This window comes from Dermacentor silvarum, chromosome 1 (assembly GCF_013339745.2).
Source record: "Dermacentor silvarum isolate Dsil-2018 chromosome 1, BIME_Dsil_1.4, whole genome shotgun sequence".
NCBI lineage: Eukaryota > Metazoa > Arthropoda > Arachnida > Ixodida > Ixodidae > Dermacentor > Dermacentor silvarum.
In genome coordinates, this window is record NC_051154.1 from 15,277,704 (window position 1) to 15,290,860 (window position 13,157).

Below are 13,157 nucleotides of genomic sequence, written 5' to 3' on the forward strand. Positions count from 1 at the left end.
CACTGCAGCACGAAGACTCCTCTCGGCGAATGATCCTTGTCTGGCGCCAGCCGACTGCACCCTGTACCTTACCTTATACGGCACTTGACTGCATTTTTTCCCCTTGGCATCCATTTTATTACTACTTGTCATCTGCGCTGTGCATTACATTATCTGCCCAATTCCACTTCTGCTGCTGCTATCTACCCTGTTCATAACGTCACACCTGTTACTCTCCATTGTATCGATTATTGTGAGGTACTTAGCATATCAGTTACATAGGTTAGTACTGGTAGCATACGCTGGTTGTATTATTATTTTTTCTTTTCTAGGATAACGGTCAGGTGGCGTTTATGACTGTAGAATACATGACGTACGCGCTCCTACCCATTCTAACTTCTAATTCGTCAAACTTAAGTGATTAGCACGCGGCACCGCGGCGGTTCATTAACGTGCACTACAACGCAAGCACACGGGCGTTTTTGCATTTCGCCTCCATCGAAATGCAGCCGCCGCGGCCTCCAGTAAGAAACACTAACAGGTCACAGGTGAACCGTGCCAAGACTGCCGGCACAGGTGCTGTCTCAGACATCTGGGGCCTGTGGCGCAATGGATAACGCGTCTGACTACGGATCAGAAGATTCCAGGTTCGAATCCTGGCAGGCTCGGTCTCTTTTTTCTTTTTGTAAAAACATTTAGAAAGTTCATTTATCAGGAATCTTGGACCAAGGTAATAATGTCGCTTGTTTAAATATGAAAATTTAAGATTGCCTTTTCGCTAGTGCCATCCGTATGCGCCAGCCAGTCCTTCATTTGTTGGAGTAATTCTAGATTTTATACGTTTATGGGCGGGTATGTGAACCGGCAGCCCCACTGCTCCTAGTACCGAAGGCTAAATGGAAAATTCGTGCACCGTGTTTCAAGAAAAGCGGGCAGTTCCTGTTGTTACTCCCACTAGAAAGCAAGACAAGCAGTGGAGTGCACTAGGCCCTTGAACCTTAACGATAACTTTCCTCACAGTGTCGCCGGCTTTCGAAATTTTGCTAGCTGGCTGTTTGAACCAGCCTGAAGCACAACACAAAATTAGTTTAGGGCAGTGTATTCATCTTGAAACTGCAGCGCGCACACAAGAAACGAGGACAAAAAGGCGAAGGTGACAGACAGGCGCTGGTAAGATGAATAGTTACCAACTCGCCCAACTTTCAGTACTTTAGGGCAGTGATTACTCAAGAACTGGTGTGCATTTATTTGGATCCAAAACTGAGTTTAAAAAATTAAATTAAATTATGGGGTTTTACGTGCCAAAACCAATTCTGATTATGAGGCACGCCGTAGTGGGGGACTCCGGAAATTTTGACCACCTGGGGTTCTTTAACGTGCACCTAAATCTAAGCACACGGGTGTTTTCGCATTTCGCCCCCATCGAAATGCGGCCGCCGTGGCCGGGTCCAAAACTGAGTGATTTGGTACGTATTTATTTTGTGGCTTGTGCAGCGCTCGCGTAAAAAACGACGGCAACAAAAAAGGAAGTGCACGGGACAGGAGTCAGCGCTGTGCGTTTCCCTTTCTGTTGTTTCAGTTAATGTGAGAGCGCTGCACAAACCACTAGATGAAATGGTTGGTTATCAGCAGAGACAAGGTTTGCGTTTTAAATTTCGTGCCCAAACCCCAGCGCCAGTTCGTTAGCCTAGCAGCCAGGGTTTCAACATATTTTCACATCATTCGGCAATTTTCCTTCGGAAAAAGCATGGAGGAAAGGAACAAAATGGGAGACGCTCTGACGTCACGTTTTTGAAGCCGGAAGTGCTGCCATGTTGGTGTGCCATCTTCCTTTGCGCCTCCAATCAGCTCGCCGGAGCAGATAGGCACGAGCCGGGCGCGAGCTTTGAACTTGCATTGTTACCAGCCGCCGGAAGTTAGTGCTGCCGACGTGCGTCAAAACAGAGCCTACGAAACTTCTCTAGCAGTTTTAGTGAAGCAGACGCGCTCTGTGTTTTTCCGTGGCACGTTGAAGAAGACGACGAAGACCCGCGCCGTGATTGCTTGAGTGTATCTGTTGCTGGCTGACACTCACACTCACAGACCCAAAACATAACTTTCAAGCTTACACACCACACTCTAAAGTTAGCTTTTCTCGCGAACAAAATGAGCTACTAGAAAGACCCTGGCGGAAAAGTCTTCTCTCACTCTTCAGAGACCGAGAGCAGCAGCGAGAGCTTCAGGACCGCGGTTGCTATGGCAACGTTGACGTTTGGGGTACCAGTCCCATTGCTCCGTTGCGAAAAACAACACGTGCCTTCCGCCACACTTTCTCCAACACGTCCGTGCTGGCCGGGGCCTCTCCTACGCTTTCCTTCCTCCATGCAAAAAAAGTTATCTATTCGAAATAGGTTGAGTCTGTTTGATTTAAAACGCAATGCAATCCCCGTTTATCGATAAATTAACTTGTCCTGAGCAGACGCCGTACACATTTCATGACCACGCGAAAAGCTAGCACGAGAACTTTAAGCTCGTATTTCGTTCTGTATTATTATTTTCGACTGTTCTATGTTATTCAGACAACGGTCTCGGTGTTCTGGTTTCGATATTCACGTGGTATTCTCCTTTATGGTGTTACAGAAGCGTAATTTAGAAACGTAGCTTGAACACGGGGACCCCTTTAAAGACGCATAAGGAAATAAATTCTGCGGTTTAAGGTCCCGAAATAGCACCCTGGGATATGAGGGACATCATATAGTGGAGGGCCCCCCATGAATTTTGCCCACCTGGTGTTCCTTATCATGCACCTAAATCCAAGTAAATGCCCGTTAAAAAAAATTGCCCCATCGATATGTAGCCGTCGCTGTCGGGAATCGACCCCACGACGTCGTGCTCAGCAGATAAACATCATAGTCACTGAACCACCGTGGCGGATTGAGAAAGCCTCAGAGTGATTTTAGGGCTTCCACGAATATGTCTGCTTTTTCTTTTTTTCAGCCCCTACATCTTATGATTAAAGAAGCGTGGCGTTTTATTTATTTATTTATTTATTTATTTATTTATTTATTTATTTATTTATTTATTTATTTATTTATTTATTTATTTATTTATTTACTTCGTTCTTTCTCTTTATCTTATATATGAGCGAGCTAGCAAAGCTTATTTTTCTTTTTTTTCCCGTGGTTCTTCGTGTTAGAGCTTATCAGCTGAGGGTTTTTTTTTTTCGTGCAATTCCTGCACCATATTTAGTTAAGACGATTATATATACCCACTTAACGCTTTTTCCTTGTTTACTATTGCGGCCACTAAAAAACCGTCCGAAGCTTCTGACATTGAAGGGGTACCACCATGAGTCATATGCAAATTGTCTGATACCTATATCAGCCACGCAACTAAATGAATGTTTTTAAATTGTACACACAAAGCGCAGGTTCGCATGAAGACATAGTAGGACAAGGTGAATGTTTTAAATTTAGCGCTAGAAAAGACGAAGACAAAGGAAGAAAGCCCACGAGCGCTTATTCACAACTGAAGGTTCATTATATATGTATATTGTAATGCACAGAGACACAGCACCCGTTCACTGGGCCGACTGTTCTATATTCTGCTTCGTCGTTCTCTCTCTGTGCGCGCCCGCAGTCTGAGCGCCCGAGCCCAGGTGCGTCTTTTTCTTCATTACACTCGGCCACGCTGCTGAAGATAGCTCTGGCGGTTGTGAGGGCACGCTGATGCTGGAAAATCGCTGCATAGTCATCGTCGGAAGTAGTCGTCGTTGAGACCGTCCAGCGCGCAACCAGCTCCTCGGGGGGTCGGCACTGACTGTTGCGCTCTGGTCGCACGTCTCGTCGACGACCATCCTATCGCAGTTGGGCACGTAGGGCTGGAGATCCTGCACGATGAGCCTGCACGCCACGGCTGCGCTCTGCTCAGCCGTGGCGTGCCCCCTCGCAACGCTGCCGCAAACTGATCAACGCCCGCCGTTGCGCTCGAATCAGCCGCGACCGAAGAAAAGCCGCGACCAATGCGCGACTGGTCTTTCGTGCGTCTCGTCCGCGGTCCCGCGCGTTTTGTGCGTCTATCGCGCGCGGGCAGGTCTTTGATGATAATGCCCCCCAACTCGGCCAACGGCTGCGTAGACATGCAGAGATGTGGCTCCGACGAGTCAGGAAGCATCTCCCTGCCATGATCCGTGGACTGGTCGGGCTCTCGGAGTGGTAGCGTCGGCGCCTCCATGCGCCCCTGCATTGAAGTGGTTGAGAGCCGTTGCACTGAATGCTTTGGATCGAAAGTGGTCTTGGTCTCTGAAAGCGATGGTACGGTGTCGGAAGCCGCCGCAGAGTCGAGGAGCCGTGGTGGTACAAATGGCTCTCGTTCTGGGTCTACAGCGGGGCAGGAGGCGGAGCAATCTGCCAAAACCTTCCCGGGTGCAGCTACAGCGGCAAGATGCTGCGGATTCTGAGCTATGCACGGTTTTCGTCGCAGCAGCTCAGCCGACGTAAACTGCCGCGTGAAAGTAGCAGCGGTGACTTGCTGCGTGTTCAGAGGTTGTGGTGGGGCCAATGATGCTGGTTTGGGATCTGCGCTCGGTGGTGACTCGAAGCGGGAGCGGTAGTCGCCGTGCGCTTCCCACCGTCTGCGATGGGGCCCGCGACGACACTCGGGGAGCCGGCTTCTGCGGCGGGGCAGCCTGCGGGCCTCCCTGGCGAGGCGTTACTGGGCACGACTGCTGCGTCAAAGTAGTGCTCCTGAGGAGATCCGGCCGTATAGAGCACTGCTGGCCGGGCCGAAAGCAGCGATCAGAGCTGCACTCCATTCAGGCCACGATCCAAGTCTAACGCCTGCGTAGTTGTCCCATGCCTTGGCGGCACCGCAGAGTCGTTTCGCGGCAACCAGCCATCTTGTGTGGTCTGGCCAGGCATGACGATCACCCAGAGGCATTGAAGTTTCGAACCCAAAGGATGACGTCGTCTTGAAAGCCGCGAAAGCGTCGGTATGTCCACGAACGCTGGCTGCAGGGAAGCGTGGACGGCGTTCCCAGGCAGGACGCAACCGCTGATGGATGCGAAGGCGGTCGTCATACTCTGGAGCTGTTGTGTCAGCTCGGCGATGGCGTGGGCGAGGGCATCAGTATATCCCTGTCTGAGAGCCGCCGAGGAGGCTTGGACGCCGTCCCCGGACGGTGCAGTGGGTACCTGCGACGGTAGGGTGGCGGGCTCCATGCCGGAGGAAGCGTGAACGGCGTTCCTGGGAAGGAGGGACCTGGCACGCCGAAGCACCGTGCGAGGAACACTGAAGGCTGGAACACCTTAAGGCAGGTTCATTGTCGGCTGCGCCATTGTAATGAACAGAGACACAGAGACACAGCACCCGTTCACTGGGCCGGCTGTTCTATTCTGCTTCGTCGTCCTCTCTCTGTGCGCGCCCGCAGTCGCCTAGGTGCGTCTTTTTCTTCATTGCAATATATATATAAAGACTTGCGCGTGCATGCGGAGAAATAATTATTACAACGATAACACAACCAGAAGAAGCATGAACGTCGAAACAGGACTCTGTTACACACAGAACCAAGATAAATAAATGTGGTCATCCCACTGCAAAATCTAAGATAGCTGTCGCAGTGCCCGTTGCTTCAGTTTGGGCGGTTTTTCTTTTATCTGCTGAAAGTTTTTCGAAATTGCCAAACTCGCCTTCTTCGAATAAACGCCTTCGGGGAGCAAGACGAAGAAGCCTTCCTTGCCAGATGTCAAGCAGTGAAGTCCACTATCGGCGAAGAACTTAACACGCTCTCATAGTCGTCTTCCATTTTGCTTGCTTTTTGGCTCTCGTGGTGTGTTCTTTCTTTGTCTTCGTCTTTCCAAGCGCTGCTTTTCCAACATGAATCAATACCAACTTGCTGAGTTCACTCACCTTATTGAGGTAAATGTCTCCATCCTGTGTGACATTCCCTGTTTCAGCCCCTGTTGATCGATTACTTTTTAAAATGTAGGCTGTTTCAGGAGATTCAAACATCGCCATGTTTTAGGAAATATGGTCGAAATTCCCAAAGAACGGGGAGTTTTCTCGGGATTGCTTTCACCAGCTATATTCTAAAATGAGTCGATATAGCAATTAGACAGGTAATCGCGAAAATTGGACTAATTAGTTTTTTGACCTAACGACTCCTACAACTGATCATAATGCAAGAGTTAATGATTGGTTTCAAACATGCTAAAAGCTGACGCTGGCAATTTCTGCAGCGTAATAAATTCCGGCTAATTTCACCCACAAACCAAACTGAACTTGCGAACAGCGCGACAGCGCGACAGCGCCCTTAGCAGACGCCCATGAGGGACGTGAGTGTTAACGCCCTCAGTAGAATGTGGTCGGGAACCGAACGCGCTACCTCGTGTTCAGCAGCAGAGCGACTTTGCCGCTGCCGCGAGTAAAAAACAAGGACTGCCATCGCTGGTTGTTCAGGCGAGCCTCTCCATTTGCAAGAAGTGTTTGGCGCTAAATAAATAGCCTGAGTTGCTTTTGCAACAGTAAGATGTGGGTTAAGTAGCGCTTTTCTTGGTTATCCAGGCGTTTCAGAATACACATCTCTTCCCCCGGTTGGTCGACACAAAGACTTAGAGCGTGTTATGCGAATTCGCCGCTCAATAGCCGCCGTTTCGTTGAACGTTCAATGTTTTGATTCGTTCATGTGGCTCTGCTTCTGGTGCATCCTTTTTTTTTTACCTTCACATTTACTGTGCCACTGGCACCAAACCTTCAACTTCAATTTTGCCCCTTTGGAGTGATAGAAATTTCATTTATATTATGGTAGGTCGACGTCGATTTCATTGACATGCCATGGACTTTACAATGGGACGTAAGGTACACTTGGCCGAGTACTCGTATATGGCTCAATGAGGTTTCGGATGAATGCAACCCAGATCGTCTGTTTGGTGTCTTGCGCCCTTTATATTAATTAGTATTTACAAATACTTTTTTTAATAATTGCTGTGGGTCAGTTGCGGCCAAGCGTTCTACTGCTTATCACGGCTTTGATTCCTGATTGCAGTGGCCACATTCCGCCGGGTCCGCGGCGTGAAAGAACCCTGCAGGTGATAAACACTAATCTTCCACCAAGGAATCCCTCTCAATTCACTGCGCACCTTACGGATGTTTTGCGCCATCATTTTTTATTAATGCGAAAGCATTATGTGTCACATGTGGGAGAAAAGCCGGCGTTGTCCTCAACGAATATAGTACCAAAATCAATATGACGTCATCAGTAGTATTGTGTGACGTCAGTAGTAATACAGAAGAGAGTAAATGCCATAACAACGTTAATTAGTAGTAATTATGGGTAAATCCTACCTATCAAGAAATGGGTCAGGCAAGGAGACAATCTCTCCAATGCTATTCACTGCATGCTTAGAAGTATTCAAGCTCTTAGACTGAGAAGGCTTAGGAGTGAGGATCAACGGCGAATATCTCAGCAACCTTCGGTTTGCAGATGACATTATCCTATTCAGCAACAATGGAGACGAATTACAACAAATGATTGAGGACCTTAATCGCGAAAGTGTCAGAATTGGGTTAAAGACGAATATGCAGAAGACAAAGATAATGTTCAATAGCCTGGCAAGGGAACATAAATTCAGGATCGCCAGTCAGCATCTAGAGTCTGTAAAAGGGTACGCTTATCTAGGTCAATTACTCAAAGGGGACCCTGATCACGAGAAAGAAATTTACAGAAGAATAAAATTGGGTTGGAGTGCATACGGCAGACATTGCCAAATCCTAACTGGGAGCTTACCACTGTCGTTGAGAAGAAAAGTGTACAATCATTGCATTCTACCGGTGCTAACATATGGTGCAGAGACTTGGAGGTTAACAAAGAAGCTCGAGAACAAGTTAAGGACCTCACAAAGAGCGATGGAACGAAAAATCTTAGGACTAACGTTAAGAGACAGGAAGAGAGCGGTGTGGATTCAGAGAACAAACGGGGATAGCCGATATTCTAGTTGACATTAAGCGGAAGAAATGGAGCTGGGCAGGCCATGTAATGCGTAGGATGGATAACCGGTGGACCATTAGGGTTACAGAATGGATACCAAGAGAAGGGAAGCGCAGTCGAGGACGGCAGAAAACCGGGTGGGATGATGAAGTTAGGAAATTTGCAGGCGCAAGTTGGAATACGCTAGCGCATGACAGGGCTACTTGGAGATCATAGGCAGAGGCCTTCGTCCTGCAGTGGACATAAAATATCGGCTGATGATGATGATGATGATGATGATTATTATGATGGGTAAATAATGTGAATCAAAGTGAATTAAAGTAATTATAATGTAACAAAGTGAATTAAGGTGAAGTAAAGTAAATGAAGGTGAATTAAAGTGGATCAAAGTGGATTAAAGTGAATTAAGGTTGGTACAAATTAGAGCAATGTGCAATAAGGTGGATTAAATGGGATTAAAGTGGATTAAGGTGGAATTGTGGAGGATACGTGACAATGTATCATGTAATGTATCATGGACGTAACCAATCAGAGAAGTCATAATGCTTTCGCCTTCAAATGATGTCAGGATACTTAATTAAGTGACTGAATACGGTCCCATATAGCGCGCAAGGAAGTTTTCCGGAACAAATATTAAGGGGAACGTCAGCAGCATTTCGCCGCAGGGTTGGGGACGCGGTTGTCTCAAAACTGGTGTCATTCTTGGCATATACCTAATAAAGTGCTCATGCCTTGGAAACTGACTGACTTAACTTGCACATATGCAGCATGTTCCATGAATAAATTAATGTAGAAGTTAATTAGAATGTTATAGTCTGTTATAGATTTAATGGATGGTTATCAGACAATTCATGATGTCCACTGACGGGAATGAAGTGTCTCTTTGAACTCTTTGTCTCCACTGGACTGTTTTAAAGGATTGCGTATAGTCTTCGATGAAACACTCCGTATAGTATGATGTTCTGAAGCTACGCATAGCGTATTAAGATAAATTTATTGGGATCCTAGAAGAAACTTAATGTAGAATAAAAAAGCGGCCTTATATTCTCGCAATTACGAGAGAAGAAAACACTGCACCGCTGCATCGGAAGTAAGCAGAGAGAAAGAAAGAAATGTCTGTGCGTGGTGATGTGTGCACCCTGCCTCAAAGAACTAAAGGCACGCGACCATCGCCGACAACGGCTGATTGGATTTTACTTTTTTTTTGCGATATGACGGAAATAGCAAATAATGGAAATAATGAAAATGACAAATGAATCGCTTGTCATGCACCGTTTTCTTTTCTTTAAAAAAAAAAATCGGAGAATGTACTCGGTATTCGAAATGTTGAAAAAAGCTGAGAAATCTCTCATTGGTCACAGGGGTTTGCTCTTTGCATATTTAGAAACTGACGCGAACAACTGCATGGCTTTGCCACGAGAGGAGGTGGATGTGATGGCGTTTTCGAACAACTGAATCGCTTATACCATGTGGAATCACTGAACGCATATGCTCTGCGTTAATGACCTGCCTGTTGTACTTATTGATTCAAGAAAGCTTTGTATGCATGCTCTTCTTCGTCACCTCAAATAGGCTTGACGTATTCGAGGTGATGTATTCACTTTACCGAAAAAAAAAAACTGTCAAATTAAGGCGGTCGTTCGTCGACGGTTTTTGATGCCACCAGTCATGACCTGCTGGGAGAAAGATGTAGCACACGAACTGCGGTCGCGTCGGTTGTTCTGCCATTTTGTTTTATTTTGCTGTTTTATTTCTTGAACATTGCACTCGCGCTACCAAACTACCGCGGAAACTCGTACACAACTCAGGATGCAATAATCCAAGCAGGGAGCTTACTCATTCGGGGCTCTGCCCTTCGTTAAGCAGCGAGGGAAGGACCCCCCCCCCCCCCCTTTCCCTGCGCGCCGCAACCACGACGTGGAAATCAACACGCGCTGAGGAGGAGGGCCACCAAATACCCGAAAACGCGGTGGCACCCCGGCGTAATTACCCGCATGAGGCATATAGTTGGTGCGTTAACCATGGAGCGCGGTTATCCCAGAGCAATAATAACGAGAAGTGAGCGCGATCTCGGATAATTTCACTCGTCCTTGCACCTTCGTTACAGTGCTCGCCTCTTATGACTCAAGACCGAATCAAGACGATCCCGGCATCTCCCTCGTTGTGCTTGGCTTCTCGAAGCGCCCTACGGGAAGCTTTCTGGCTTGGTAATCGCTAAAAACGAATTCGCCCGGTATATGATCGGACTTCTGTCAGAAGGTCTCCCCTGGAGGGACCGCACAAGTTCCACACGACAAATGCGTGCGACCACGCAGAAACACAAATATCTGAAAAATACCACGTGCCCTTCAAACGAAGCTGTCGGTGTTCGCACTTTGCTCGAGTTATGTCCGCATGCATTGCGTATGGGCACGCATGGCGCATCTTCATACACGCGCGCGCCTCTTTTACCATGTGTGCATTTCTTAGAGCACGTGGCGCTGTGGATACGAGCAGCGTTAGCGTGGCACACTCGACTGCATTGGCGCCGACATGTGCCACCTTAAGTGCATCCAGTTAGTCTCGCGCAGAACTGTGAGCGTGCAGCTGAATCAACGTTATTCGCTTGGAACTTTGGCGCTGAAGCAGTGCGCAAGGCCGAATCCCTCAGCGCAGAGTAGCGGTAGTTTGACATTATTTATTTATTTATTTATTTATTTATTTATTTATTTATTTATTTATTTATTTATTTATTTATTTATTTATTTATTTATGTGAAAGCTATGAGGCTAACTCGCAGGGTAACGTAGTTGAATATGAAACACCGTTAGACTTCTCGCGAACGTTAATAAAACATTAAATAAAGATAAAGGGTAAAGCTGTCCACCCTTCACAGCATAATAATAATTAAAGAAAAGCAACAGGGGAGCATCTCCAATGGTGACGTTAAAGGGGTAATGACATGATTTTTTGGACAATTAATATATTTTTTGCATTAAATGAAGGTTGTAGGCTTGTCAACACTAGAAAAAAAAATAATGACAAGCCTCAGAGCGCCGTAAATAACTTCATATAAAAGACCCGCCGCGGTGGCTCAGTCGGCTAAGGCGTTGCGCTGCTGAGCACGAGATCGCGGGATCGAATCCCGGCCGCGGCGGCCGCATTTCGATGGAGGCGAAATGCAAAAACGCCCGTGTGCTTGCGTTGCAGTGGTCAAAATTAATCCGGAGCCCTCCACTACGGCGTGCCTCATAATCAGAACTGGTTTCGGCACGTAAAAACCCCCGAAAAAAAAAACTTCATATAAAAAATGAAGCAAGTGTTAGACGCTTGTAAACCGTTAAGGCGAAAGCCTGATCGCACACTTGGCACACATTTTGTCAAGATTAAGACACGTTTATGAAGAATTGCGGCAACTGTCCATCGCTCGGAGCACACGACTCACCGAAATCGCCGCGCCTACTGGCAGTGGGCCAGTGCCTTCGCAGAGGGGGAGGGGCAGTATGGGAACGCTGGCATGATGAGCGGCATCGGCGTCAGCTGTGGAAGAAGACGAACGCGCGTGCAGTGGCACGAGCGCGTCTCTGTGGCCACGTGACGTGTGCAATCAGGCACGCACTAGGCACACCCTTAGTAAGCCAGAACCGTGGGGCAGCCGTGGCTTCGGGGAAAGCGTGCTCGTCTCGTACCCAGACTGAAATGTACCAAATTTTCTTTTCAAAGCCACTAGTTTACTTTGTTTACAGGAACCTCCCTGAGCAATGTGACGTCAATCTGAGCATTTGTTGACGTGCTATAACACTTTGCGGCGTCGGTCATTTATCGTCACGGCGCAGTTTCGCCAAGGTCACCGAAGGGCACCGCCAACGTAGCCACCTAAGGCTTTAGCCGTAATAATTTTTCAACAGCCAGTTTCGGTTTCGTTTCCCAGGAGGATACTGTGTTTTAACCCGCCGGGTTGGTTTAGTGGCTAAGGTGTTGCGCTGCTAAGCACTAGGTCGCGGTATCAAATCCCGGCCGAGGCTGCCGCCTTTCGATGGGGGCGAAATGCAAAAACGCCTGTGTCCAGTGCATTGTGTGTACGTTAAAGATCCCCTGGCGGTCAAAATTAATCCGGAACCCCCCTTACGGCGTGCCTCATAATCAAATCGTGGTTGTGGCGCGGGGGGTTTAGAAGTACCGTAGCTTCAATTAAAGGGGGAAAAAAGATTCTAAAATATCGCGTCAGTACTCCTTTAAACGGCTTACAATCTCATAAGCCAACAAAATGCGCTTCGGAGACCATTGAAAGTTAACTTGCAGACATTGTTAGGATTTCTACTACATTTAATCAGCGAATAAGGAATTAACAAAACGATTGTTTACTTTCTAGTCATTTGACCGCTTGGGACACTGTGTTGTGTACTCGCTATTCGATTTTTTTTTTTTAATTTAAAAGGGTGAAAAATTGCGCACTAACCACAAGTATTTCATGCGCATATATTGCGAGACTGAACCCAACAACGAGCTTGAGATCTCCTTCAAGGTCAGTGCTAATCTGTGAAATGAAGGCTCAGACGTAGTGGCCGGAATTATTTGGCAATAGTTTAGCACATATAAGAATAACACATGAGAGAGATATATTTTTTGGGGGGGCGGGGGGGGGGGAGGAAAGTGATTTCCCAATTTTCAGAAATAATAGCTATGCTGACGAAGCTACAATAAATAAATAAATAAATAAATAAATAAATAAATAAATAAATAAATAAATAAATAAATGGACACCTCAAACATATAAAAAATAATCCAGCATGATGTGACATTTAGGGATGTGAAATCAACGTATAGATTAGAGCAGAAATTGTACCGCGTCGCGGATACGGAAAAATGGAGAGAGCGAACAATGGTGCTCGCCTGCGTTCCGCTCCCTCACTTGTTCGTGTATGTGTGTGTGTGCAACACTTCTGCTCAACTCGAACAACCAGCAGAGCTGAACAGCAACCTCAACGAGTGTGCCGAATTGACGGGGACAGATGCAATGCACCCCAGTGCAGGACCACAGCGCTCCCCGTCTGGCTCGTGACACATAGAGAGAGGTCGTTGTTACGGTCGCGTGCTCTATATCTTCAGTTGGCCAGCAATCCACGTAATTTCCCGCAACACCTCACTCGGGGAGTTGGGCGAGGAGGAGGGTGCCGCCGGAAGCTCCTCAGAGGCGCCTTCCGAGAAGAGAAGGGGGGGCAGGTGGGCGCAGGTG

The 13,157-nt window shown here is 47.3% G+C and overlaps 1 non-coding gene across 1 annotated transcript; it reads left to right on the forward strand.

Annotated features, from left to right (window-relative positions):
- The first annotated feature begins 574 nt into the window (after positions 1-574).
- Positions 575-647, forward strand: Trnar-acg (transfer RNA arginine (anticodon ACG)). The gene has a single exon. It is a non-coding gene; the product is annotated as a tRNA-Arg (tRNA).
- The last annotated feature ends 12,510 nt before the right edge of the window (positions 648-13,157 follow it).